This window comes from Bos grunniens, chromosome 17 (assembly GCF_055505025.1).
Source record: "Bos grunniens cultivar Pamir isolate PY7600 chromosome 17, Bosgru_T2T1.0, whole genome shotgun sequence".
Taxonomy (NCBI): domain Eukaryota; kingdom Metazoa; phylum Chordata; class Mammalia; order Artiodactyla; family Bovidae; genus Bos; species Bos grunniens.
Window position 1 is genome coordinate 60,162,111 of NC_141181.1, and position 27,511 is coordinate 60,189,621.

Here is a 27,511-nt window from a genome sequence, read left to right on the forward strand (position 1 = left end):
GGCTTTAGAACCAGACTGGCCAGGTGTCATTCACAGCACTGTGACTCCCCAGCTGTGTACCCTTAGGTAGGACAGTTGACCTCTCTGTGCCTCGGTGTTCACACGTGGACAGTGGGAATGATACCAACTTCACAGGACGAATGTGAGTTGGTGTAGGAAAGAGGCTTAGAACAGTATCTGGATCATAATAAATATCCTATGGCTTGCAGTCAGGATGAACACAGTGAAGATAAAACGGGTGGAAGATAAATCTGAAAGTGAGACTTTCCTGGTGGCCCAGTGGTTAAGAACCTACCTGCCAATGCAGGGGACACGAGTCCGACCCCTGGTCCCGGAAGATTCCACGTGCCACAGGGCACCTAAGCCTGTGCACCGCCACTACTGAGCTTGTGCTCTAGAGCCTGCGAGCCACGACTACTGAGCCCATGTGCCAAGAGCCCATGCTTTGCAACAAGAGAAGCCACCGCAATGAGAAGCCCACACCCCGCAAGGAAGACTAGCACCTGCTCATGGCAACTAAGACTCAGCACAGCCAAAAAGTAAAAAGAAAAATCTGAAAGTGTGAAACAGCATCAGATCATTCCAACAACATCAAACTGGGAGTTAGCTCGACATGGGTGAGTGGGTTAATAGCTCGAGCTCGTCTACACGTGGTGGTGCATATACAAATGGCATAAATATCCACTTCAGTTCATTAGCACGTGTGCACATTGCTGTGCATCATACATTATGTCTCCATGAAAAACAAAAACCTCTTTAATAAGATATTTTTAATAAAAATAAGAATGTGGTTATCAGGGGGTAAGCGGGGGGGGGGTATAAATTGGGAGATTGGGATTGACATATACACACTACTATAAATAAAATAGATAATTGATAAGGACCTACTGTATAGCACAGGGAACTCTACTCAGTACACTCTAGGGGCCTATATGGGAAAAGAATCTAGGGTGGGTACATGTATAATTTATTCACTTTGCTGTACACCTAAAACTAACACAACATTGTACATCAATGATTTACTGCAATGAAAGTTAAAACTTACAATCAAAAGAATAAAATGGATGGGAGAGGAAAACATAGGAAAAAAATTTTTTTAATTTAAATAAAAATAAGAACAGTGCAGGCTATGGAGTCAGATCATAGATACATGACCGATCAACAATCTGACCATGGCTGAGTTACATGTCACTCAGTCGTGTCCATCACTTTGTGACTCCATGGATTGTAGCCACCAGGCTCCTCTGTCCATGGAATTCTCCCACCAAGAATACTGGAGTGGGTAGCCATTCCCTTCTCCAGGGGATCTTCCTGACCCAGGGACTGAACCCGGGTCTCCAACATTGCAGGCAGATTCTTTACCATATGAGCCACTAAGCTTTGTACTTCTTCATCTGAGCCTGTAAAACAGAAAGGAAGTTAACATCTACCTCACAGGGTAGTGGGGGTTAAGTAAGAATATGTGTAAAGCTCTTCAAAGTGTGTCTGACAAATACTATGCACCCAATATTATAATTTTATCAGTAAACACAAAATATGTAAATAAGGAAGTTGGGTCTCAGAGAGGGCAAGCCACACACCCATGGTTTCACAGCAAGAGAGCAGCCGTGCCAGCCTTCAACCCAGGCTGAGGCTGATTTCCAAACTGGTGCTCTTCCAATTTGCCTCATTACCTCTCAAGTGACTCCTGCCTTGTAAATTCACGTGCTGTGTACCCGCCACCCCCGCCCAGCAACCCAGGACTCACCCAAGTGCCTTGACCTCACCAGACATACAGAGGACTTTCAATAACTGCCTACTGCATGAATGAACAAATGTCACAGACCATCTGCTGAAGTCTCCCTGGGCAAATACATCTTTTTCAACTTTCTAACGACTTGAAGCGTCTTTCCTCCCCGGCTCCCTTGGGCCTCCTAAAACTTCGGGAGGAGGCAGCAGACCTCGGAGCCTCATCTCTGTCTCAGGGCCAACAATCAATGGGAGATTAACATCCATAAGTTACAAGACGCTGTGATGACTTTTCCTATTCCACTTAAAGCCCCAGGATCCATGTTTTCTCGACGTGACCCCGAGACTGAGTCACTTCGTGGTCATGGGCTCCATCTTTGCACCTGGAAAGGAGCAGAGTAACACCTGCCTGGTCTCCCTCCCGGGGCATGGGAGGCCAAAAGGAGAAAGTTAGTGACAAGAGTAAGCCTGGTATCAGAGAGCCACGGTTAAATCCCACCTCTGTCCGTGACCTGCCTCTTGACCCTGAACTAGAGAACCTTCCAGAGGGTCCATTTCTGTATCTTAATAAGGTGAACATTAAGATGTTCATGTATATAATGTTTTTCTTATCGGAAGATAATTGCTTTGCAATGTTGTGTTGGTTTCTGCCGTACAACAATGCGAATCAGCCATAACTATATATACATATACATCTATCCCCTCGCTTTTCAGCCTGCCTCCCACCCACCGGCATCCCACCCGTCTAGGTCATCACATAGTGCAAGGCTGGGTTCCCTGTGGTATACAGCAGCTTCCCACTAGCTAGCTATTTTACCCGTGTGCTAAGCCGCTTCAGTCATGTCCGACTCTTTGCGACCCTCTGGACTGTAACTTGCCAGGCTCCTCTGTCCATAGGATTCTCCAGGCAAGAACACTGGAGTGCCACGCCTTCCTCCAGAGGATCTTCCTGACCCAGGGATGGAACCCGTGTCTCTTGTGTCCCCTGCTCTGGCAGGCGGACTCTTTACCACTAGTGCGTGGCGGTGTATATACGTCAGCACTGCTCTCTCAGTTCGTCCCACCCTCACCTTCCCCGCTGTATCTGCAGGTCTGCAGTCTCCACCTGAATTTCTATTCCTGCCCTGCAATACTGGCTTTATGGGCACTTGCCACAACTTAGGGCACTTGAGAATATATTATGTATTGAATAAATGGAAACTATTCCCAGCCTTTATTCCAAGGCTTCATGGCTTTGAAAACCTCTTTTATTCATTCAGGAAAATAGGAGACTTGTCCTTCTTACCTGTGCACAACTCTAAGGCCCATTTTGGTTTCAGAAACAATATGAGAAGTTGTGTGCCTTGGCATTCAGGAGAGGGAGTAGTGCTATTATCACGATCAACAGGAATGCACTTTGTCAACTACTAAAAAATACTAAGGAGGGCAAAGAAAGTACCCAAAATGGGAAGGTGCACCTCTTCTCACATCCTTTATGAGTCCTGAAATGAAGGCTCAGAGAAGTCAGTCATCTGCCTTATGTCCCACAGCAAGTGACTCTCAAATCAAGTTTTATTATTACTATTATTTATTTTTTGTTTCATTTTGCTTTTCTTTGCTGCACTTTACTTGGTTTGATTTAACTATATTTTAGCTCCAAAGTGTAGCCCCAAAGAACAAAAAAAGGCTGTTGGAGATCTCCTGGCCCATCCCCGTCACTCACATGTGGAGGGGGGCCACCCAGAGAAGGTGAGCCCTTAAAGAAATCCAGAGAGATTGTCCAGAGTCAGCTGAGCGTCCTTTCTGCTATAACGTGATAGATTCACAAAAAGGATTACCCGTCACAGATGCTGGTCTGTCTAGAGCAGCTCCATCAGCAACAGGCCACCCAAAGAGCGGGGGGCCCCATTACGGCCCCTGCTTTCCAATTTGGTCATCTCACCCCCACTAGCCATCATGGCCACACAGGGGTTCTTGCAGGGGTGGTGAAGACATCCCCCCCAAAGGCAGAGGCTCCTGAAAGGGAGTCACCTCTCTTCTCCCCTCTTCCAAGGTTTGGCTGTGTTTACTCTGTTCACAAAGTGGCTTCCTGTTTCGAAGAGGAATGAGCTTTTTAAAGGGTTATAAATGTGACTCAAAAGGCTTTTTGGACATCAAATGGCTCATAAAAAAAGGGAACTTTGAGACAATTTCAGCATAAATGAATGAAAAACATACGGTGTGTGTCTCTAACCCTTCTGTTGCACCAGAGTGTCCTGGCAAGAGAGGAAAGTAGAAGTGGCCATTGGTTTGGGTTTCACTGTATCTGGAACTTGAGTTTCTGAAGTCCAAAAAAGTACTTTGTAATCCCAGACCAGAACATATTTGAGGAGAGAGTTCACCTCGTATTAAACTCGTTAAAAATAAAATTGAAATGAGGGAAAGTATTTCCACAGACATTTTTAAAAGTCTGTTCTGTCTCAGTGATTTAATTTCTATCATAGGTTTCCTTTTCTTTTTTTTTTCTTTTTCTGGTGTTTGGCCATGCCTGTGGGCTTATGGATCTTTAGTTCCCCAACCAGGGATAGAACCCATGCCCCCTGCAGTGAAAGTGTGGAGTCTTAACCACTGGACTGCTTTGGAATTCCCTATCATACATTTCAACTCATTCTCCTAAACCTGGTTGCTCAGTGTCAGCATCATTGACATTTAGGCAGATGATTCTTGGCAGTAGAGGCCGAGGCATTGTAGCATCCTGAGCAGCAACTCTGGTCTCCACTCATTAGAGGCCCGGAGTGCCCTCCCCCAAGCTGTGATGATCAAAAATGCCAAATGTCCCCTGGCAGGCAACTTGTTCCCCATTCATTGAAAAGCCATTGTCTAAAGACATAATTTACTTATCTAGTGTGTTCCAGAGGCAATAATGTCGAAGTAAGGGTGGAAATCAGTGACTAGATGACCTTCAGGGAAAGAAAACAAAATTAAATTATAATGGGACAAGTAAAATAAAATCGTTTGGTTTCTGTATTTCCACGAAAGGCATGTGCAAATTATCATTGGCCATATAATATCTTTTGCAGTAGGGTAATCCTGAAGGGCCACTTAGCCAAGCTGCACAAATGTCTTCCTTCCTTCCCTCCCTCCCTCCTTTCTTTCTCTTTCTTTTCTTCTGAGGGAAGAGTCCAAGTGTGTAAGAAAATTTCTTTCAAAACACTAACTGAACAATCTGACATTAAATCTCTCCCTGCTTCTTTGATAATATCATTGTAGGCCAAAAAGTAACAAACAAACAAACAAAAAACTCACATCATTTGTCCTGGAGTTTTACTGTCTAATGTGGTAGCTGCTAGATACATCTGGCTGTTTAAAATAATTAAATTTTTTAAAAATATAGTTGCACTAGTCACATTTCAAGGGCCCAGGAGTCACACGTGACTAATGTCTACCATATTGGACAGCCCAGCCGTTGAACATTTTCATCATTACAGAGAGTTCTACCATTACCCAGAAATGTTATACTTCCAGGATTCTGATGTTAGATTGACAGTTGTAGAGCCCTTCTCTCCAGGTCACCCTCCCGTGTCTTAGTAAATGTGTGTGCGGCTGTAAGTGTGGTGCATATCATGTCTAAAAGATTTGGGTTAACAAACTTTAGAGCTTCTCCGTAGCAGTTCTGAACAGGCATGGCACCAGTACTCCGGGCCCTGAGTTGATTTATCTTGATGTTTGGTTGAATTCCTCACATTTTGGGTCTCTTTGGTAACCTTTTCACCCCGTTCTTTTTTAAGGTGGCTGGCTGGCTGTTATAATTCATCATGAACGCATTTCACTCTAGGCCTGGCTCCCCTGACAGAACGAACAGCCGGTCTCCAAGAGGTCAAAGACATTTTTCTCTCTTCGTCTTTCTCAGTTTCCAGCATAGATTTGTCACTCTGAGAAAGCATGAATTCTGGATTTGATGTACTTTAATTGATTTCACCCTCGACAAGTCAGACTGTCCATCAGCTTGCTCCTTGGGCTTCCCTGAACTTTGCTTAAGGCTAAGGCTTTCATCTGTCCCTGGACCCAAGCTGTCACCAAGCAATTTACTCCCCTTTCCAGCCCCCAGGAGCCATCTCATTTTCGTTCCTCTAACTCTCCTGGGGGAAGAGAAAGAGTTGAGGGAGAACACAGAGGAGAGATGGTAGATGAAAGAAAATTAGGGCAGGATAAAAGAAAAAAGGATGGATGGGAAAATCCTCATCAACTGTCCCCTCTTCTGGTGAACTGGTCTGATTGCTTTATCTGAATTGTTAACAGAGTCAAATCAGGGGGCGAGTGAGTATCTAGATGAATGGATAGATGAATAGAAAGATGTATGGATGGACAGACAAATGGATGGACAGATGGGTGGATGCATGGATGCACACTTTAACTGATGGGCAGACAGAAAGCCACAAGGATGAGTGTATGAATAAATGAAAAAAATGTCAGGCATAGTCACTAATAACTGGATATATCCAATAGATACATTAGAACTTAAAGTGTTTATGTATTATCTGGCACAAGCTTGAAACCGTGACATGTGTGTTTGAAGGATGAGAAAACATACATAGTCCCTGTCACTGAAGTGCTCTCACTCAAAAAAGGATGAAGAACATATAACCATAAGTCACAGGTTAGTTTGTATTAAGGGAGCTTCCAATACAATAAGAATAAAGGGAGAGGACTGAATTTTAGAGATAGCTCATTGAAGCTCAATAAATAATCAAATTAATAAATGTTGAAGTATTTTCTGGGAGCAGAAACCCAAAGAGCCTCTTCAGGGCTGTTCCTAGGTCTGATTATAAGTTGTGTGGGTTGCTCCTCCCTGAATTCCCTCTGTTTCTTCTTCGTACACCCTCTGTATGGGTGTATGCTGGCCTAGCTCTTCTTAATGAATAAACATTAAGTATAACGAATTGGCTTGTTATATTACTTCTCCCAGGCATTTGTGTATTTTGAAAGAGGACTTAGGTCATCAATGAAATAATTATTTGAGAGACCACAACTGTACACTTAGTTTAGCCTTCAGTGTGATTCTGCTGCTGCTGCTAAGTCACTTCAGTCGTGTCCGACTCTGTGCGACCCCATAGATGGCAGCCCACCAGGCTCCCCCATCCCTGGGATTCTCCTGGCAAGAACACTGGAGTGGGTTGCCATTTCCTTCTCCAATGCATGAAAGTGAAAAGTGAAAGGGAAGTCGCTCAGTCATGTCTGACTCTTCGCGACCCCATGGACTGCAGCCCACCAGGCTTCTCCGTCCATGGGGTTTTCCAGGCAAGAATACTGGAGTGGGTTGCCAGTGCTTTCTCCCAGTGTGGTTCTAGCAAACAAAAAATACGTGGTGACCTGAAAACAGCTGATAATTTGCTAGGTGATGTCTGGTGATGAGGCTGACAAACCAAATGACCATCTGGAACTCCATGGTTAGTAATGTAAAGCAGCTTGCTGCTGCTAAGTCGCTTCAGTCGTGTCCGACTCTGTGCGACCCGAGACGGCAGCCCACCAGGCTCCCCCGTCCCTGGGACTCTCCAGGCAAGAACACTGGAGTGGGTTGCCATTTCCTTCTCCAAAAATCTCCAGATGGACCAACTTGTTTTCTCACCCACAAAGCCTGGTATGTGATTGCTGGTTTGATTTCATGATAGAATGAATCACCACCACCTACTCCGGAAACCTGGGTGCTGTCCATGGTTCTAGATGATTTCAGGTGCGTTGTGGATTTCTACTCCGAAAACTACAAAGAGGGCCAAGCCTGACAGTGATCTCTTGCACAAAGTTCTATTAAAGGGACAATTTTAGATTGGCTGCCAAGAGTTCCATAAAGGATGATGACTTTGGGTATGAAGATAAACTTGTTAAAGAGAAATGTAAGATTTGATTTAGTCCTGAATTCAAATCCCATCTTTTTAATATATTTATCTTTGGCTATGCTGGGTCTTCATTGCTGCTTGCGGGCTATCTCTAGTTTCAGAGAGCAGAGGCTACTCTCTAGTTGCGGTGCACAGGCTTCTCATTTTGGCGGCTTCTCTCATTGCAGAACACAGGCTCTCTGGTTGCGTGGGTTTCAGTAGTTGAGGTACATGGGTTTAGTTGCCCCCGAGGCATGTAGGATCCCAGTTTCCAGACCAAGGATCAAACCCATGTCTGCTACACTGGCAGGCAGATTCTTAAATCCCCTCAAAGCCCATCTTTGTCACCTCCCTGTGCCTTAGCTTTCTGTAGTTATTATTATAATTAACTGAAATAAAGAGAGGGAGCAGAGGATAGTGGATAAGACCAGGGAGTGTGACAATAGTCGTCATGGTTTTAAGCACCAAAGGCCACATTTAACTTTGTGACTTTAAGAAATATACCCCAACCTCTTGTGTCATTTTCTTTAACGATAAAGCCGTAGTGGTGATAACATCCCATATTCATAGGTGTATCAGATGAGGATGGAATAAGTGTATTAGTTGCTCAGTCATGTCTGACTCTTTGTAACCCCACGGTCTGTAGCCTACCAGGGTCCTCTGTCCATGGGATTCTCCAGGCAAGAATACTAGAGTGGGTTGCTATTCCCTCATCCAGAGGATCTTCCTAACCCAGGATTGAACCTGCATCTCCTGTATTGCAGGTAGATTCTTTACTATCTGATGTACAGGGAAGTCCTAAGCACATACTAAGTACTCATTAAATGTTTCTTGTTGTTTGCTGTTATAGGATTATGTCCATATCATGGGTTACCATGTGTCTGGACCCTTTACTAAGAGACTTGGCTTTATCAAAAGTTTTTTCCTTTAGTTATTCCTTCATTTATCCACTCAAGTCAGAAAATATTCACCAAGGATACGGTCCTCCTCCTAAATTCTCCAAACAGCAGAGGCAAATATTGATCTGGTAGGACTCCTTGACAAATATCTACTAGATTAAAGAGTAGACTTTGTTAACTTTTAGGACTATTCCAACTTTATTTCCATAAATTGAATTAAACTGAGCTGAACTGAGTCAAATTGAATGTGCTGAAAACATCAGCACAGAGTCTTTAAACTACCTTTGGTTCTGGTAACTTTTGTTTTTTTCTGCTTTTATCTGTTCTTGAGTTTTTCTTGTGGATTCTACTTCTAATGAGAATCTTGAGAATTTTACAACTGAATACCACATGAAGCATAAATGGAGTTTCCTCCACCTGGGCCTGAAACACAGTAAGTGTGCAGCATAAACATTCAGTGTAGACATGAATGGAGGATTTTAAATGATGTTATAATTTCTATATCTATTTTTGTTTCTCATCAGTTTTCAGTTGCTGGGAGCAGGAGACCAGCAGTGGTGAGTAACTCAATAAAATTCCAAGTTGGCTTTTAGTAGGGGGTGGGGGAGCTAAATAACAATGCACCCCAAACCCTCCTTCGTTGACTTCATTATTTCTTGAGCCTTCAATTCAGCGGCTAATCCATCCAGTTTATTTGCTTTAGCCTCAAAAAGCAGCCCACTTTCCATAGGGACGAAGCTTTAGAATCACAAGAATGAATAGCTCTGACTAATTGATGTAACCAAGGTCTGTCTGTCCATCAGCAGCTCCATCTGTCTGCCTTTGCTTAAAAAAGTGCTTCCTTCAACTCAGGCTTTTTGTACCTTTTCCATGAAATGGTTCAACCTATTGGGAGATAAATTCTGGTTGAATATTTCCACCTTCATTCTTGTTTAAAGAATAGAAAATCATCTCACTCAGACAACTTGAATAGAGATGTACTTTAGCAAGATCCCATGAACCCACCTTCTGTACCACAGCAAGGCACGCACTGTGTAATTTCCTGCATTGCTGAGTCTGCAAGCTGCTGGCATGGAAGTCACAGCCCAGGAGGAACTGGTGGCACTTTTTAATGTGTCTTGATGTTGGGCTGCCTAGCTAGTTTTTTTAAGCAGATTTATGCTGCATTTTAAAAATCCATTATGCTACATTATGGGCTTATTGTCAATCCAGATAATGTTGATCAATTTCAGCCTTCCAAAATCTGCATTTATAATTATGTCATGTAATCAAAATTGTTTCTGTATGTCTCTGTTGAGACATTTATAAAATTATAAATAGGAATTATTGATATGTGTCACAAGATTCTTGATGATTTTGAATGTCTAATTTATACCAGCACACACTGTTTGTGTGTGTGTGTGTGTGTTTTGTCTCTTCATAGACTGTAAGTCCATAAAGGTAACTTTACCTTTCTTGATGGAAAATAATTTTTGGGTAACTATAAATTAATATGTTAATAACTGGTAGTGTTTATTATAAAATTTTGGCAATTGAAAGAACAAACTGAGAAAAAAATTAAAATAAACTTTAACCACATCCCTTAGAGATGGCCACTGTTATTTTGGTGTATTTTATTTTTGTCAGTATGAGGGTGTATGGTGTCTGTGTGTGTATGAGCCATTTGCAACAACTTCGATGGACTCTGAGGACACTATGCTAAGTGAAATAAGTCAGACAGAGAAAGACAAATATCTTTGTTATCTCACGTACATATGGAATCTTAAAAAGTCAGGCTCAGATAAACAGAATAGAATGGTGGTTACCAAGATGATGGGGGGAGTGGGGAGATATTGAACAATGGACTTGTTCATTCTTTATACAACTTCTAGTTGTAAAATTAACAAGTTCTGGGGATCTAATGTACAGCATGGTGATTATAGCTAATAATACTGCTTTATATACTTGAGATTTGCTAAGAGAATAGCTCTTAAAAATGTTCTCACCACAAAAAAATAAATGGTAATAATTCGACAGGATGGATGTGTTAGCTCATGCAATGGTGGCCATCATTCTGCAATATATAAATCCATCAAATTAACATACCATACACCTTCAACTTACACGATGTAATATGTCAATTATATCTCAATAAAGGTTGGGGGGGGGAATATCTTGGGTACAGGCAATGGAAAGCATCACACTGGAGTGGTTTTCAATATTTATTTACTTACTTTATTTTTTATTTGGCTGCATTGGGTCTTAGTTGCAGCCTGCAGGATCCTTCATTGCAGCACACAGATTCTCTAGTTGTGGTGTGCAGGCTCAGAAGTTAGGCAGGATCTCAGTTCTCCAAACAGGGATCGAACCCATATCCTCTGCATTGCAAGGAGGCTTCTAAACCACTGGACCACCAGGAAGTCCCCAACACTAGAATGTTTTAATTCCCATTGGTTACTCTGTAAATTTGTCCATCAGTTGCTTACTGAGTGTTTACAATGAACCAGATCCTGTTATGGATACTGAAGAAACATCAATAAACAGGATAGTCAATGCAGCTGACATACAATTCAGGGAAGCAGATAGAGAACAAGTAAGATGACAAGAAAATATCAGTTACTGGGACTTCCCCGGTGCTCCAGTGGCTAGGACTCTTGTGCTCCTAACACAGGGAGCCTGGGTTCCATTCCTGGTTAGGGAACTAGATCCCACATGCCACAGTGGAATGAAGATTGAAGATCCTACGTGCCGGAAATAAGATCCAGCACAGACAAATAAATATTTTTTAAAAGAAAATATCAGCTACTAGTATTTGTTAAGAAAATAAAAAGGGAGGTGGAATAAGCAGTGATAAGACAATGTGACTGAGCAGCAAGGAAAATGTCTATGTTTCCTTAGAGCTGTGGTTCTCAATGTTTATTGGGTCTCCATCACCTCCTTTGAAAATCCAGTGACCTCTCTATGCTGTCTCTCGCCCCCAAAATTGGTACACTCAAAGCTCACACACATTGCTTAGATTTTCATGCGTTTCAGTATTAAGTATTCATCTAAGCCCTGTCTTTGATGGTCACATTGTGGTAGCCAAAACAAAAATGAGAAATATTCAGTCTGTTGCTTTCATCGGGATCACCAAAGCACATTACCTCTCTGATCTAGAAAAGCAATCGTCTGAACTCCCCATAGTTGGTGCCAGCATCGTTAGACATAGGAGCAGTTTGTCCTGTTGTCTCTGGCAGAGGCTGCTGTGTTCTCCACTAGAATCTCCTTTAGCATAGTAGAAAGTTGTGGTTTCTAAGCCACCCCCTTAACAAACACTACAGTTCCCAGAAGACCTCTTCCCTGGGACCGTCACGTGACTCATTCTCACCAATGAAATATGAGCAGAAATAATGTATCTATATGCCGCTTCAAGACCAAGTCTTTTCAGAGGCGTTCTCCTTGCTGGGGTTTCATGTCTGCCAGCTGAACTTCTGGAGAGGCAACATTACAAGATGGAAGACACCAGAATTCCTGAGCCACTACTTGAAGGAAAACTACCCACCAACCAGGGAACTTCACATCAGTTTTTCGAGCAAAATATAAACTTACATCGTGTTAAGCCTCCGACATTTAGCAATGTTCTCAATCACTGGTGCCCAAAGGGTGGCGCCTGAACCAGCAGAATCAACATCACCTGGGAATTTATAAGATGGACTTATAAGATGGGATTTTATAAGAATTTATAATTTTTCAGATAGACTAAAGCAGAAACTCTAGGGGTGCCATACGGCAATCATTGTTCTAATCAGCCTTCCAACCGATTCTGGGGACTCCCAGCTTTAGAATCTGGTTTCCTGGTTTTAGATTATGGCCCTGGCATTTACAAGCTATGTGACCTTCTACGTCACAACTTCCTAGCATCTCAGTATGATGACAATGTGGATGCCAAGGGGCAGATAACAACAGCAGCTAAGTCCTGGGCTGTGACATGAGTGTAAAGGAGACCATCTACATGGAGAGCTTAGAACAGCCTCAGACACGTGGTGAGCACTCAGAAAACTTTAATTAATATTTATCAAATTGAGAACCCAATCTTGGCCTCAGTCTGCACAGTGAATTTTTTTATTTCTCTCTTCTGTTTAATGTGATTCCCTGACCTGCACAAGTCTCTGTACACAGCTGCCATGCCAAGCACACATTCCATCAGCAAATGATTCCTGGGGTCCACCCTTGAGCTACGTAATCATGAGATAGATCTGGACCTGCAAGATAAAACAAGATAGACCAGGACTTCCCTGGTGGTCCAGTGGCTAAGACTGCACTCCCAGTGCAGGGGACCCTGCGTTCGGTCCCTGGTCAGAGAACTAGATCCCACATGGCGCAACAAGGATTCCACATGCCATAACCAAGACGCTGCACAGCCAAATAAATTTAAACAAACAAACAAAAAAGACAGAACACCTGCCCAGTGACAGGCCACTGACCTACCTGGCAGACATCAGTGTGGCCAGACCATCAAGGACACTGAACAAGCAGGTGGCTGAGCTGAGCTCTGGGAAAGTGGGACCAACCAGTATTTCCACCTTAAGCAAACTTCTGGCTGATCTTTTTTTCCACCCTGGCAGAACGATGCCCTTGCTTTTCAAACAGCCGCCCTGTGTGCGAACTAATTCTTTGAATCTATGTCCTCTAAAATATGAAAGCTCATTCATTAATCCAAAAGCTGTGGAAAGAGCTCTGATGCCAGGTGGAAGCAAATTTTTTGAAAGGAGAGAGTACTTTGAAAACTAATCCGTCAGGGCAGTCAGTAAAATTTCCCAATGAACAATGCTTGGGCAAAAGGAAGGCTGGGTGCCTCTGCTTTGATTCTCGCTCAGTTCAGATTGGTCACAGGACCAGTTTTGTTTCCTTGACCAAGTGGTACCCATCACCCCATTACGAGGACTTGCACTTGCTCTTAAAGGGACCAAAGCAACCGGCTCCCCTCACCCCCTTTTGAAGGCTCTTGATCAGCTTTCATTCTTAAAGCCCCAGCCTTTGTCAGCTTAGATTCTCTACCATTTGGTGGGCAAGAGGGAGTGTGCTCCAAGCAGCTTGCCAGCTTCTCCATCACAGCTGCAGCACTCCACAGATACTTTGCTGAGGAAATGCAAGGAATTTCACAAGAGTCGCCCTAACCTCACAGAATCTGTGAACTCGTGGCCCTTCTCTTCTTTCACAGGAGATCAGATTTCTCTCTGACTATCTTTATCAGGGCACAAGGACAACCGACTGGCTTCTGAGACTCCTAGGCTCTCAGATGTACACAGTAGGCAAGGGAGGACACACACACACACACACAGACACAGAAATCTGTGCCCATGGCAGACATCAATAATCAATCACAGAACATGTGTTCCAAGTCAGAATCCATCCTCCCAGTTTGCCAGTGCGCTCAAGACAACCAGCACTAATAAATCTCAGGGGGCCCCTTAGACCTACTTGTCACTGAAATTTAAAGCAGCCCCTTGGGGGCTTCCCTGGTGACTCAGTGGTAAAGAATCTGCCTGCCAATGCAAGAGACACAGTTTCCATCCCTGATCCAGGCCAATCCCACATGCCATGGAGCAACTAAGCCCATGTGCCACCACCGCCGTGTAGTTGTGGCTCTGTACTCGAGAGCCTGGGAACTGCAACTACTGAAGCCTGAGTGCCCTAGAGCCTGTGCTGCACAACAAGAGAAATCCCTGCAATGAGAAGCCCAGGCATGAGCGCCAAAACTGAAGAGTAGCCCCCACTCACAGCGACTGCAGAAAGCCCACGTGCAGCAACAAAGACCCCAGCACAGCCAAAAATAGATAAAATTATTTCTTTAAAAGCAGCCCCTTTGCATAAAATAAAGCAAAAGCCAGGGGAATAGAAATGACCTACCAAACTTCAAATAGCATGCATGAGTCAGAGCTGAGATCAGAACTCAAGCATGCCCAATTCCTAGTCCTATGCCCTTTTGTGGCAAGAGTTCATCATGCTCCTTGACATCTCTATAGATCCACCCCCACCTCTCCAGATTAAATTGGACTAAATAAATGACCTCTGTAATGTTCCAGTGGCCAACTTTCATCTCTTACCAGTATGCAAGATAAATGGTGTATTGGTCAGCTATTGCTATAGTAATGCTGCCTAACAAATAACTCTACAATCCAGTGGCTTAGAGCAATAGCATTTTTCTTATACTAATGGATGTGCAATCAACTGGGGTTAAGCTGGCATAGGCTTGGCTTGGCTGCATGGTTCCTTGTCTGCTCCACATGTGTTTATACCAGAGTACTGGATACAAGGGCAATGACTACCTGAGTAAATGCTCTTCTCATGGTAGATTAAGAGAGCTCAAGAGTCAGGCCAATACACACAAGCATGTTGAAGGACTCAGCTTACATCATTACCCCCCACCAACACTGGTGACCAACATGTCATGTAACCAAGCCCAAACTCTACAGCATGGGGGAAATATTCTCCAACAATAGTGGGAGAAGGAGAAGAGTTAATTTGCTGCACAATAAGATAAACTACGAAAAATTACTTTCAAAATTATAAAGAAATCCTCCAGTGAAGGTTGGGATAAACAAAAGCCTTGTTTGACAGCAAGATTATACCAGGGTCTCACTAGAAAAAGTTGATAAGCTTCCACCTACCACCCTTAATCCCCACAAAAGCTAAATCATGTATTGTGTTAATATTGGCTCACTATTTTTTTTTTTTCTGATTCCCCTGCTTTAAGAAAAGCCTGATATGGAAATTTTCATCCAACAAAAGACAGATCATGAACATTTTAATGGCCAGACGCTGAATTCCCTAAGGAAAATCTTTGTCTTTCTTAATACTATTTTACTCTTGGAGTTTTAAAAATATATGGTGCTTCTGAAAGGAAGCGTTGAACATTTTTTAAGTGTGGTGAAGAGTGAAAACATTGGAGAGGGAGAGAGAGACAGCCAGCTTCAAAGTTAAATCCATCACTTCCTGGCCAGGTGACTGTGGGCATTTGTATAATCTTTCCAATCTTCAGTTTTCCACTTTGTAAAAACAAGCACAGTCATGTTTGTCTTCCAGAGTGCATATTAAGTAAGATAAAGTAAACAAAATGCCAAGCCAATGTTAGATAATCAACATATTCTGTTTTTTAAAAAAAGATTCTCTTACATTGTTGAATTCCCTTGATGCAACAGCCAATTGTTGTTATTGTTTAGTTGTTAAGTCATGTCCAACTCTTTTGCGATCCCATGGACTGTAGCCCACAAGGCTCCTCCTCCTCTGGAAAACCCATGGGATTTTCCAGGCAAGAATACTGGAGTGCATTGCCATTTCTTCCTCCAGGGATCTTCCCGACCCAGGGGCTGGACCTGTGTCTCCTGCGTTGGCAGCTGAATTCTTTACCACTAAGCCGCTAGGGAGGCTCAGTAGTCAGCTGTGCTCCTCATCAAATGTTTCTAATGCTCTACTTTCTAAGGCACTTGGAAGAATTGTACATCTCTGCCCTTTTTGACTTGCTTCAGCCCATGGTCGTGTGACTTGCTTCAGCCAATGAAATATGAGCAGAGGGATATGTGTCGCTTTGTCACTCAATATGTGTCACTCTGAAGCTCTGAAAGCTGTGATAAGTGAGTCTCCATGCTCATTTCCCACTGCTGTCGTGGCCATGGAAGCATGTGTCAAGGTAAACTCTCTATTAGTCTGGATCTCTGAAAGATTTCAAGGAGTAGAATGCCTGCCCCCACCCCCAGGCCAATATGCATCATTGTACATGAAGCATGAGAGAGAAATAAACTCTTGTACATTAAGCCACTGAGATTTGGAGTTTTGTGATTGCAGCATAGCCTACCCCACACTGTCTCCTACACTTGGGATTATTAAATATGATCTATTTACAGAAATATTATGGGCCATCTTTTCAGCAAGATTTACCCTGCATGTAATTCAGTTATGGGGCTTCCCAGGTGACTCAGTGGTAAAGAATATGCCTGCCAATGGAGGAGATGTAGGTTTAATCCCTAGGTTAGGAAGATCCCCTGGAGAAGAAAATAGCAACCCACTCCAGTATGCTTTCCTAGGTAAATCCCATGGACACAGGAGCCTGGTGGCTTACAAAGAGTCAGACGTGACTTAGTGACTGAACAACAACAACCCAGTTATACCTGCCCATTTACCAGTACATCCCCATATCTGCAGGGTAGTCCAATAACTCAAGAGAGAAAATTAAAAATGACCTGAGTGGCATAGAATGAGGGTTATGAATTTACTGTGGTTTAAAATGGCAACCATGTATTCATTTCTCGTGATTCCACGAGAAGGCTGGATGGTCTTGCTGTTGTGAGCTGAGTTTGAGTGATTTAGGTTGCGCTTGCTTCTGTGAATACAATCAGTTGGGGGTTGGCTGGGGACTGGCTGATCTAGAATGGCCTCAGTTCACCTCCCTGTGTTTCTCACATGCTTCCAGCAGACTGCGCCACGTTAGTTTGCAAGGTGATGGCAGAGCTCCAAGTGTGAGCAAAGCAAGGTGAAATTAGTTAGCGCTTTTCAAAACTTGGCTTGTATCACATCTGCTAAGGTCTCATTAGCCAAAGCAAATTACATGGCCAAGCCCAGGATCAAGGTGTAAAGCAAAAGGGCTTTATTCTAAATGGGAGAAGTGAAGGCACCCAGGCAATAGACCTCCTCTACATCCCCTGATGGGTAAATAAGTGCTGATGTCTATTATCTAGTCCTAAATAACTGCTGACCTTCCTTGGAGAAGCTGAACAATAGAGAAAAGTTATTCCTTAAGCAGCATATTAGACAGCATCACCAACTCAATGCACATGAATTTGAGCAAACTCCAGGAGATAGCAAAGGACAGGGTAGCCTGGCGTGCTGTAGTCTATGCGGTGACAAAGAATTGGACACAAGTTAGTGACTGAAAAGCAACAACAAGCAGCATGTTCGGGAGAAACAAGGGTTGCGACTTAGAGCTTTTTTAATTTTTTTGAGATTTTTTTTTTAAGTATTTATTTGGCTGCACCGAGTCTTAGCTGTGGCATGTGGGATCTTTTTTGTGGCAGCGTGCAAACTCTTAATCGCAGCATGTAGGGGTCTTAGTTCCCTGACCAGGGAGTCTAACCTGGGTCCCCTGCGTTGGGAGCTCGGAGTCTTAGCCACTGGTCCACTAAGCTTTTGAATCCTGATTCTTCATTTTATGTGATCTTGAAAGAATAGACTTCTCCTTTCTGGTTTGCAGGAAACTCCAGTTTTCTTTCCCAGGAAAATGGTTTGGAGACAAAACGCCGGATGTGCAGATCAGACCTGCACAGTGTTTGGCTTTCACAATATTCAAATGTAACATATCTTTACATGTTTTCACTTGGGACATTTCAGATAGAAATCTGGGTTTCTGATTTTGCTCAAAAGAGTTGGAAGACCCAGCAAAGTTGGGGCAACACTCCAATATGTCAACAATGGATGGGATGGCTGTGACCCCTCACTGGGGACAATCGTTCTTTACTATCTGATTTCTACAGTTTGTCTCCCAGACACCAAGACTTGTCTTCCACTTGGTTGGACTCATCATGTATTGACATTCACCGTGGGTGAATGTAGATACTTGGATTGGGGCCCCTGGATCAATTAATATGGTGCTCGGACTCTGTGAGTCCATGGGATTTTTCCCTGGGTCCTACATTGTCCCAAATCACTGTAGAACTTTCCCTTTCAACTCCCCGTGACAATAAGCCAGTGGACTCTGACCCTTAGGGAGACTCAAATCCTTTTGAAATTCTAAGGATATCTGCGAACCCTCTGGCCAGAAAAACGCCTACATGAGCACACGCAAACACAGGGGTAGGCACACACACCATGCACGCACACCCACAGAGAGACACAATATCACATACATCTTGTCTGCGAACTTCAATTACTTTATAGGCAGTGCAGTCCATCTGTCCTGCAGTCTATGGTGAACCCCAAGTTCTCCATCAAAATCCTCCCACACAGCCTTGCCTGAACAGCTTTGACACCTAGGTAGGACTCCAGAAAAGCCTCCTCTTCCATGAATTTCTTATAGTCAGAGGTCACCGTTTGGTCCCAGCTCCCTCCCTGACTCCCACTGACGCTTTCAAAGAACAGAGAGAAAAACAAGTGAGCCGCGGTCACGTGACCCACGCTGAGAAAAGCGCAGGGGCCAGCGGGGCCCTGACCTTCCTGTGTAGGTAACAAATTGGATGCCATGTTTGCACCGGGCCCTGGAGGGAGGGAAGGAAAGGGGGAAGCGGGGAGGAGGAGGGCACCATGGGATGGAATTGGGGTCACAGGGGTCAGCAGCCTTTGCTTTAGGCATCCACACAGCAACCCCAGCCACCCTTCTCAGGAAGCAGCCACCGCTGCGGGCACGGGGAGAGGAGCAGCTGGAGGTCAGCAGAGGCCAAAGCAGGCACACACACAAGCATGTGTTTGTGTCCTTGTGTGTGTGTGTGAGATACCCGGCCATGGGCAGGGGGAGTCACTGAATAGAATTCTTTAAAGAGATCTCCAAGGATCCTCTGATCCAATGCCCACTGCTTAAACACACAAGGTATAACATAGTTTTTTTTTTCCTCCAGCATCACTTGTAGGCAGTGTCATTGACCTTCAGATGCACAATTTCTGGAGTTAAGCTCCCTGGGCTCTAATGCTACCTCTGCTACTTAACACCTGTGAGATTTTGGAAGATAATACAACCTTTTGGTGCCTCGGTTTCTATTTAGAAAGAAAGGAAGATGGTAGTAACGACTTCCTCGTGTATTTTTGAGAACTATATAAATGAATGTATATAAAACAGTTAGAAACATAAGCACAAACTTAATTAATCATTCAACAGACACACATAGAGGACCATATACATGATGTATTAATTTTCTTGAACATCTACTTAAGGGCAAAGCAATGTTCATTCTGCATCAATTATATTATTTAATTCTCCCCCAAAGCCCTGGCAGGACAAACACATTTTATCGAAACTGTGGCATTGGAGCTTGGGTCTCTTGCCAAGGGTTACCCCAGTAACAAATGATGGAATCCACCATATCTGTTCATTCCAAAGCCCTAGCTCCTAATCAATTCATTATGATCTACAATTTGTCCTTGGATTTAAAACATCTAGGTCAATGCTTGATACCTGAATGGAAGAATGGATGAGTGTATGGATGGATGGATGGATGAATGAGTGAATGAATGAATGGGTGGATGAATGACTGAGTGAATGGATGGATGGATGAATGAATGACTCTGCCATTCTCCCTTCAACTTGTCTTTCCACTTTAACCTTCTATCCAGAGATACCCTGGAGTAGGAAATGGCAGCCCACTCCAGTATTCTTGCCTGGAAAATTCCATGGCCAGAGGAGCCTGGCAGGCTGTAGTCCAGGGGGTCACAAAGAGTCAGACATGACTGAGGACACACCAGAGACTCACCCCTTCTCTCCTTCCCGTTGTTGCCTGGTCCTATCCCATCAGCCTCCATCCTCACCACTCAATCACAGTCCATCTCTCCTCCTGGCTTCTCCTCCAAAGCAAGGCCCCAAATATTTCTCTGGTGCTGGAGGAAACTCATTCTTTCTGGTTTAATTCGCCCCGTCTGGCCTTAATTGCTTTGCCCTGTTGTAAGAAGAGACCTCCCATGGCGACAACCCTGAGGATGGGCTGGAGGGTTGGGGGGGCGGCTGGAGGACTGGGGAGGAAGTCGGGGCAAGCTGTTGAGTGGGGAGTGGATTAGTCAGAGGCCAATGGGGCAACGGAAGTCGGGGTTCTCTGAGCGGGCGGCTCCAGACCCGCCCCTGGTTGTGACGTTTACGATTGAATTTGGGCAGGAGCATGTGTCTGGGGGCTGTGTCGACCTCCCTCGCCTCTACCCTGAGTGTTTGGTCCTGCAGCTCATTAAGCAGTGACACTTAACACATCATCAAACTGCTTTACAGGCAAAGCCCACACAGCTCCTGGCCCCTGGAGTCCCCAGGTAGTGGGGACGATGACCTCCCAGCGACTGGAGCTGGGATGTGGCGGACACACAAGGTGATCAAAGCTCTCATGGGAAAACCAGAGCAAAAACTGGATTAGGGCGCCAGGACCCCTGACCTTCCACCCCCAGGACCGATTAAAAACTAAGGTGTGTAGAGAACAGGGGGTCTGGGGCTCGTGTCATGGGACAAACATGGCATCTGATGTCATGTGAACAAGGCTCAAATCCTGGATTTGTCACTTTGCAGCAGCTGTTGAACATCGGCCAGGCTTTTAACTCCTCTGACCCTCTGTTTCCTCTGTGAGGCTAATAAGGTCCACCTCAGGGGGTTGTTGCTAGAAATATTGGGATAAGGTATATAAAGTACTTAACAGAGGGCAGGCCATAAATAATGTTTATTTGAATTGTTTTGTTGTTATTTAGTCACAAAGTCGTCTCCAACTCTTTTGCAACCCCATGAACTGTAGCCCACAGGCTCCTCTGTCCATGGGATTTCCCAGGCAAGAATACTGGAGTGGGTTGCCATTTCCTTCTCCAGGGGATCTTCCCAACCCAAGGATCGAACCTGCATCTCCTGCTTTGGCAGACGTGTTCCTTAACACTGAGCCACCAAGGAGCAAATGGTCCCATTGGATCAGGCTGACAATTCTTGGTTTCCTCTACTCAAGTTGTCTTCCAACATTACCAAACATCACAATAAGAAATGCAACAAAGATCAGAGTAGTAATAGCAAGCGTCCACCGTGAAGCAAGGGCTTTGCCTATGAATGTTATCTTATTATAGTTTTACAACCCTCAGAGATATGTACAATAATGATTTTATGGACATGGAGACTGAAGCTCAGAATGGACAGGTCATTAGTCTCACATGTCCTGGTGGCAGAGTTGAGATGTAAATCCAGATCCATAGACTCTGAGTCCTTGTTCTTTCCAGCACTGGGTAAGTCTTATCAGGACTATAAGGGACAGCCACAAGTGAACGTATCTGGTGCCTCCAGGGCAGGGGCAGGGAGTGGGGGGTGGTGCGGACTGTGGTCCACATATCCTGCCCTGAGCTTTCAGAGAGGCCCATCTGAAGGATCCCTCATTTCCAGCCATTCTTCTGGAGTCTCAAACACTTCCTAAATCTCCTTGAAATAGTCCTGGCCAAGAAGGGGCTGCTTTTACGGGTGATGTGTAGTAATGAGGCAGGGTTAAAACCTCATTAGGTCACGGTCCCCTTTTGCATTTCATGGATATTCAGTAACACAAGCAATACCAAACACATGACTTCCTGGACCCTGCTTTCTGTGCGCGGTTGGACGGAGCACACCTCTAGTCAATTCATGGAAACACATCCCTAAAATTTTACATGGGGACATTGCTGGTGGTCCAGTGGCTAAGACTCTGTGCTCCCTCTATGCAGCGGGCCTGGATTCAATCCCTGGTCAGGGAACTAGATCCTCCATGCCATAACTAAGGACCCTGCATGCAGCAACTAAAAAAGAAAACAAAAACAAAAAACCCCATGTACTGCAACGAAGACTGAAGAGCCTGCATGCTGCAACTGAGACCAGGCATGGCCAAATAAATAAATAATTTTTTAAACAAGATACTCCACTAAAAAGCTAAAATAAAATTTTACATGATATCAGAGGGCTTGTTGGCCTCTGAAACAAAGTCTACATCCACCAGATCAAACCTCTGGCAGATGTCCTGAGGTCCAATGGAGTGAAGTAGGAAATGTGTAATGGTTCAGAAAACAAGACGGTGTGCTCTCTTTGGGAGCTGATGAGTTGACAGTACAGGTTACTATGTTGCATCTCACCAGGACAACATTCAGATCCAAACTACTAGCTTGGGAAGGAATTCGGGACTTCAAATTCAGAGTTCTGTTATTTCTTGCTGTGTTTCTCTTTTCTTTTTTGCCTCTCAAAGATTTCTTGCATGCTTGATAAATGCCAGCTTCTGTGCTGGATGCCAAGGATATCAAGAAGAATAAGAGAATAAGAACACATGTACCCACAGTGGGAAGGCTGGGGAAACCCTATCATGCAACATGTTAAGTAATGTATCAAAGGACACCTGGGCGGTGATAACAAGTCTAGTGATGTGACTATGTGCTAGACGCTGGGTTAGTCATGAACTCGTGTAGCACAAGAGAGAAAATAAACGAACGCTGCAAAAGAGACACGTGAATGACATTCACCTTCCTCTTTCCAGAAGCGGCTCTCCCCTACTTTCAGTCTGTGTGATTCTGATTAAGTCAGTGTTTAAATCAAGAGAGAATATGTGATCCAAGACGGGCCAGTCAGACACTCGGGTTCTTCCAAGGCCCGTGATTACTTCAGGAAGGGTCATGTGACTTGAGTCAGAGCAACCGGAGCAGGTGAGATGTCATTCTGGCACTTCTGTTTGAGCCTTTGTCAAAACAAACTCTTCTCTTTGAATGAGAGTGAGAGAGGTGGGACTGGAGCTACCGGAGGATCTTGTGTTCATGGGGCGAGATGGCGTCTGAGAACAAAGAGAGCCGAAGGAAGGCGAAGTGAATGACGGATGAGTCTACGTAAGACCAGGAATCCAGCCAAGACAGAAACCACAGCTAGCTCCTGTTTTGGTTATACGAACATAGAACTGTGTAAATATATATGTAAATATAAATACACAAACATACATATGGACATATTTATGTAGATATATATGTAAATATTGTTGTTTAACCCCTAAGTCATGTCCTGCTCTTTGTGACCCCATACATTGTAGCCCACCAGGCTGCTCTGTCCATGGGGTTTTTCAGGCAAGAATACTGGATTGGGTTGCCATTTCCTTCTCCAGGGGATCAAACCTGCATCTCCTGCATTCGCAGGTGGATTCTTTACCATGGAGCCACCAGGGAAGCTCATACAAGGAGTGCATGCTAAGTAACTTCAGTCGTGTCCAATTCTTTGAGACCCCATGGACTATAACCCACCAGGCTCCTCTGTCCGTGGGATTTTTCAGGCAAAAATACTGGAGTGGGTAAGGAGGTGCTGAAAACAGGAAAAGATGGGAAGAAATGTGCAGTTTTTTCCTTCCCAGAAACGGACAATAATAATAACTGATTAAATGAGCACAATCCCAAAATGCTCTTCTGCACTCTGTAGAGAGTCAGTAACATATGTATAGGTATATGAACACAAACACAGTTTTAATTAGATCTTCTGTTACTCGCTATCCCACCATCCTGGTATAATAGCTTCACAAGGTCAATTTGTTTGTTTGTTTTAATCTGACTGCACCAGGTCTTAGTTGGAGCATGTGAACTCAATTGCAGCATGTGGGATCTAGTTTCCTGACCAGGGATCGAACTCGGTGCCCCCTGCATTGGCAGGGAGGCGTCTCAGCCATTGGACCACCAGGGAAGTCCCCACAAAGTCAATTTGGAAGGCCATCTACTCAGAAGGAGACACTCAGCAAAGAAGAGGAAGAGTTATTCCAGAGGAACATAGAAGAGGGCTAACACTTGAAATCATGCTTGCACAAACATGCCGTGAGAATAAAAAGGATTCGTTGATGTGGCGGAATGGGGGTCACTTACAGCCAAATGATTCTAGCTGAAGACAGTATTGCAGCATCTTTGTGCAGGTGGAGACTCTGCTTGGGTGGAGGGGTGGGGTTCCAGGTAGATTAAATTAATTGTTAAAATACTTTATAACTAACTAACCAAGCTGAGCCAATATGCACACATTCTAGAGTTGTTTCTGAAATTGTCTGAGGGGAAAAAAATGTTTTGTTTTTCCACTGAGGTGGCTAAATTATATATATTAAAAAGGCATATAGCTACCGGCAGGCATCATACCATGACATGGGAAATCTCACCTAAGAATGGAGCTGATGTTGAGAAAACAAAAACCAGTAATGAAATGTTACCAAGTCCAAATGATGTTTCTTTGGCCCCTGGATCTAACTATGCCTGAAGCTAGTGCAAGCTTGAATTTTTCAATCAACAAAGTCAGTTTAGTATTTACCCCTCCTTGACTGATGCTGTGGCCAGTGCACCTACATCTCTTTGGCAGTCACCTTTACATGTTGACAATTCTTTACAGAAAACAGCCTGCAACCCTCTGCCCAAAGGTCCCTCCCCCAGCCCCTGGCCACAGGAGCACCCTTGGCATCACGCAGAAAAAGCCAAGAATGCCAGGGAGTTAAAACTCCAACAGCAGCTCTCAACTAAGGACTGCAAGGATTGAATAAATAATTTCCCCAGCCCCCTTGCCCCTCAGTTTGAAAGTATGTTGTATCATATCATCCAGAGTGTGGATCAAATGAGTTAAGCTCCACCTGCCCACATTACAACTAGCTTGATAATAAACACCTTTAATCAGTGGATGCATGGATTTATATGGCTGAGTCCCTTTGCTGTCCACCTGAAGTTGTTACATTGTTCATTGGCTATATTGCAATATAAAATAAAAAAGTGTAAAAAAAAAAAAACACCTTATCATCTTCCTTCTCATCCCTCATTTTCCCACTATCTAACCACAGTTCCCCGGAATCATTTCCTAAATAAACTATTTGTAATTATCTCAAGATCTGCTTCAAAATAAGACCAATATACTTTGGACCGAATCCAAAATAAGACCCATACTCCATTTTTTTTCAGTCTTAGGCCAGGGTGAACTCTGTGTCTTTATCTCACATCCAGCAAAGCCCTGGCTAATAGACCAGATTTTGAAAAGAATACCCTAAGCACTCGAATCATGCTCTGAGGATATTTACTTCAACATCCTTATCATAAACAGAAACTTCTCCATCCCTGGGAGAATCACAGCAGTCACCCTTGATCCACAGAACTCAGTTAGCAGAGATGCCACACTCTTCCTTGGGAAGAAGAGCAGAAGGGTTTGCAGGGAAAGGGGCGGAGCCTGCATCTGACCAATGGGTGTCGCCGGAGCCTATGGAGAGTGGAAATCTAGGATCTTGTGAAAGGTCCCATTTTCTTTCCTCATAAATGTTGCAGGCTCCCTGCTCCATATATTGCTGTTAATAAATTATACCCCACCCCTCTTTTAAGGCCCTTTTGTTATAACCCTGGCTCCCAGTTCCATTAACTCTCCATTACTCGAACACTTCATTATGACATTTTTTTGCAAGCTGAGAGCATGGCTCCTGACACCCTCAGCCAGGCAGGAGGCAGAGATCAAAATGGCCCATTAAGTTCCTGTGGCCAAGGCACATTTTTTTTTTCTTTTCCTAGAGTCTATTTTCTGCTGCTTTTAAAATAATGGACTCAAATGTTTCCCTTCTCTAGCAAATTCCCCAATAGCGTGCCAAGGACAGAGCCCAAGATGGAGAGGTTGGAGTGGCCTGAAATGCAAGTGTTTCTTCCTTCACATCCTTCCCCCACCCCTCAAACAGTGGAAGGTTTAATCCTTCTCAGAGTGAGACCATACTTTTGGGTCATTGACTGAAATGTGCAAACCAGGCAGTGATGATGAGTCATGCTTTAAAGCTCCAAGGAACTGTTTTAAATGTCTGATTACAAAATGTCCAGGAGAAGGCTGGAGGCATTGTAAGGTCAAAAGGTAATTCCTCCAGGATCTTCCAAAGCCCAGGCTGTCCGGGGCTATGCTCCCCAAACACCGCCTTCTACTTCTTGTTCCTGGTAGTTTACTGGGGGAACGCAAGCCAAACCACAGGGAACAAAACAGTCTGCAAGACATAGAAGGAAAGATGGCACATGGCATTTGCACATGCACACAAAATACACATGTGATAGACAGGCACATACCAGCTGGGGTATATAGCTGTGTTTCATGTGCCTTACCTCATTTAATCTTCCTATCAACCCTAGGAAGTGAAAATTATTGTACCCATTTTTCAGAAGGAGAAATCAAGTCACAGAAGTGAGTCAGCCAAGACCACAGAGACGTCAAACGTTACAGTCCGGTGGCAGCTTTGAGCAGCTTCTCAAGATCACATGTTTAGAAACATATTGCTCGATTGTTTCTTGAATTTCCACTTAGGCAGAAACTGAAACACACATGTACTACACTCGTCGTGCATTTTCACAAATATCATACACCCACGACCTTGTTGCCCACACATGATATCAGATGCACTCTGCCTTTAGCCCAGCTGTAATGCTCTCAACTTCAATAGCATAAAAGTAAGTCCTTTTATTGGGGCCTTGCCATTTACAAAGCACTTTCATATACATTAACTCATCGGCACTGAATTCGCTGACAGGGCCAAGACGAGAAATGGATGAGGGAAGTGTAATACATCATGGACCAAAATAATAATTTGACCCCTTAGATAGAGGTTTCCATCCCAGGATAAATTACATCTTTTAGCCACATACGGGCAAGATCAATAGTCATATAATCTCCATCCTGGAAGGGATCTTAGAGAGGACTGTCTTAGTCTGCTAAGGCTGCCATAACAAAACATCATCGATGAGTGCCTTAAACAACAGAAAAGTGTGTCTTACCGTTGTCCTGGAGGCCAGAGGGCTGGGATCACGGTGGCAACTTGGTAGGGTTCTGAAGAGAATTTCCTTTCCGGTTTGTCCACAGCCACCTTCTGGTTATGTCCTACCATGGCAGAGAGAGAGAGACAAAGAGAGGGCTCCAACCTCTTCCTCTTCTTATAAGGAAACTAATCCTATCACGGAGACTCCGCCCTCATGGCCTCCTTTGAACCTAACTACCTTCCAAGGCCCCATCTCCAAACACCATGACCTTGGAGGAGTTCTCAGTGTCCTTTATTTGGAGGAAGGGAGGATACAATTCATCCCTGTAATGTAGTTTTTTAATTGAGATGTTAATTGCTTTGCAAAGTTGTGTTAGTTTCTGCTGTGTAAGGAAATGAATCAATTATGTGTGTGGTGTGTGCTCAGTCACGTCCGACTTTGTGACCCCACGGACTGTAGCCCACGAGGCTCCTCTGTCCATGGAATTCTCCAGGCAAGAACACTGAAGTGGGTTGCCATTCCCTTCTCCATGGGATCTTCTCAACCCAGGGATCAAACCCGCTTCCCCTACATTGGCAGACGGATTCTTTCCCACTGCACCACCATCAGCTATATGTATCCGTATGTCCCCTCCCTCTTAAGCCTCCCTCCCCACATCCCAGCCCT

General features: G+C 44.1%; 1 long non-coding RNA gene across 4 annotated transcripts; it reads right to left on the reverse strand.

Moving 5' to 3' along the window:
- Positions 1 to 1,082: 1,082 nt before the first annotated feature.
- On the reverse strand, positions 1,083 to 27,511 carry LOC147355516 (uncharacterized). Of its 4 annotated transcripts, none has more exons than XR_015143985.1 (4): positions 26,864 to 27,510; positions 12,026 to 12,110; positions 10,672 to 10,867; positions 1,083 to 4,646 (listed from the first exon to the last, which is right to left on the reverse strand). It is a non-coding gene; the product is annotated as an uncharacterized LOC147355516 (long non-coding RNA). The 4 variants fall into 4 exon arrangements; XR_015143984.1 differs by having other exon boundaries at positions 10,672 to 10,959; XR_015143986.1 differs by lacking the exon at positions 1,083 to 4,646 and adding an exon at positions 8,664 to 9,343 and having other exon boundaries at positions 10,672 to 10,959; positions 26,864 to 27,511.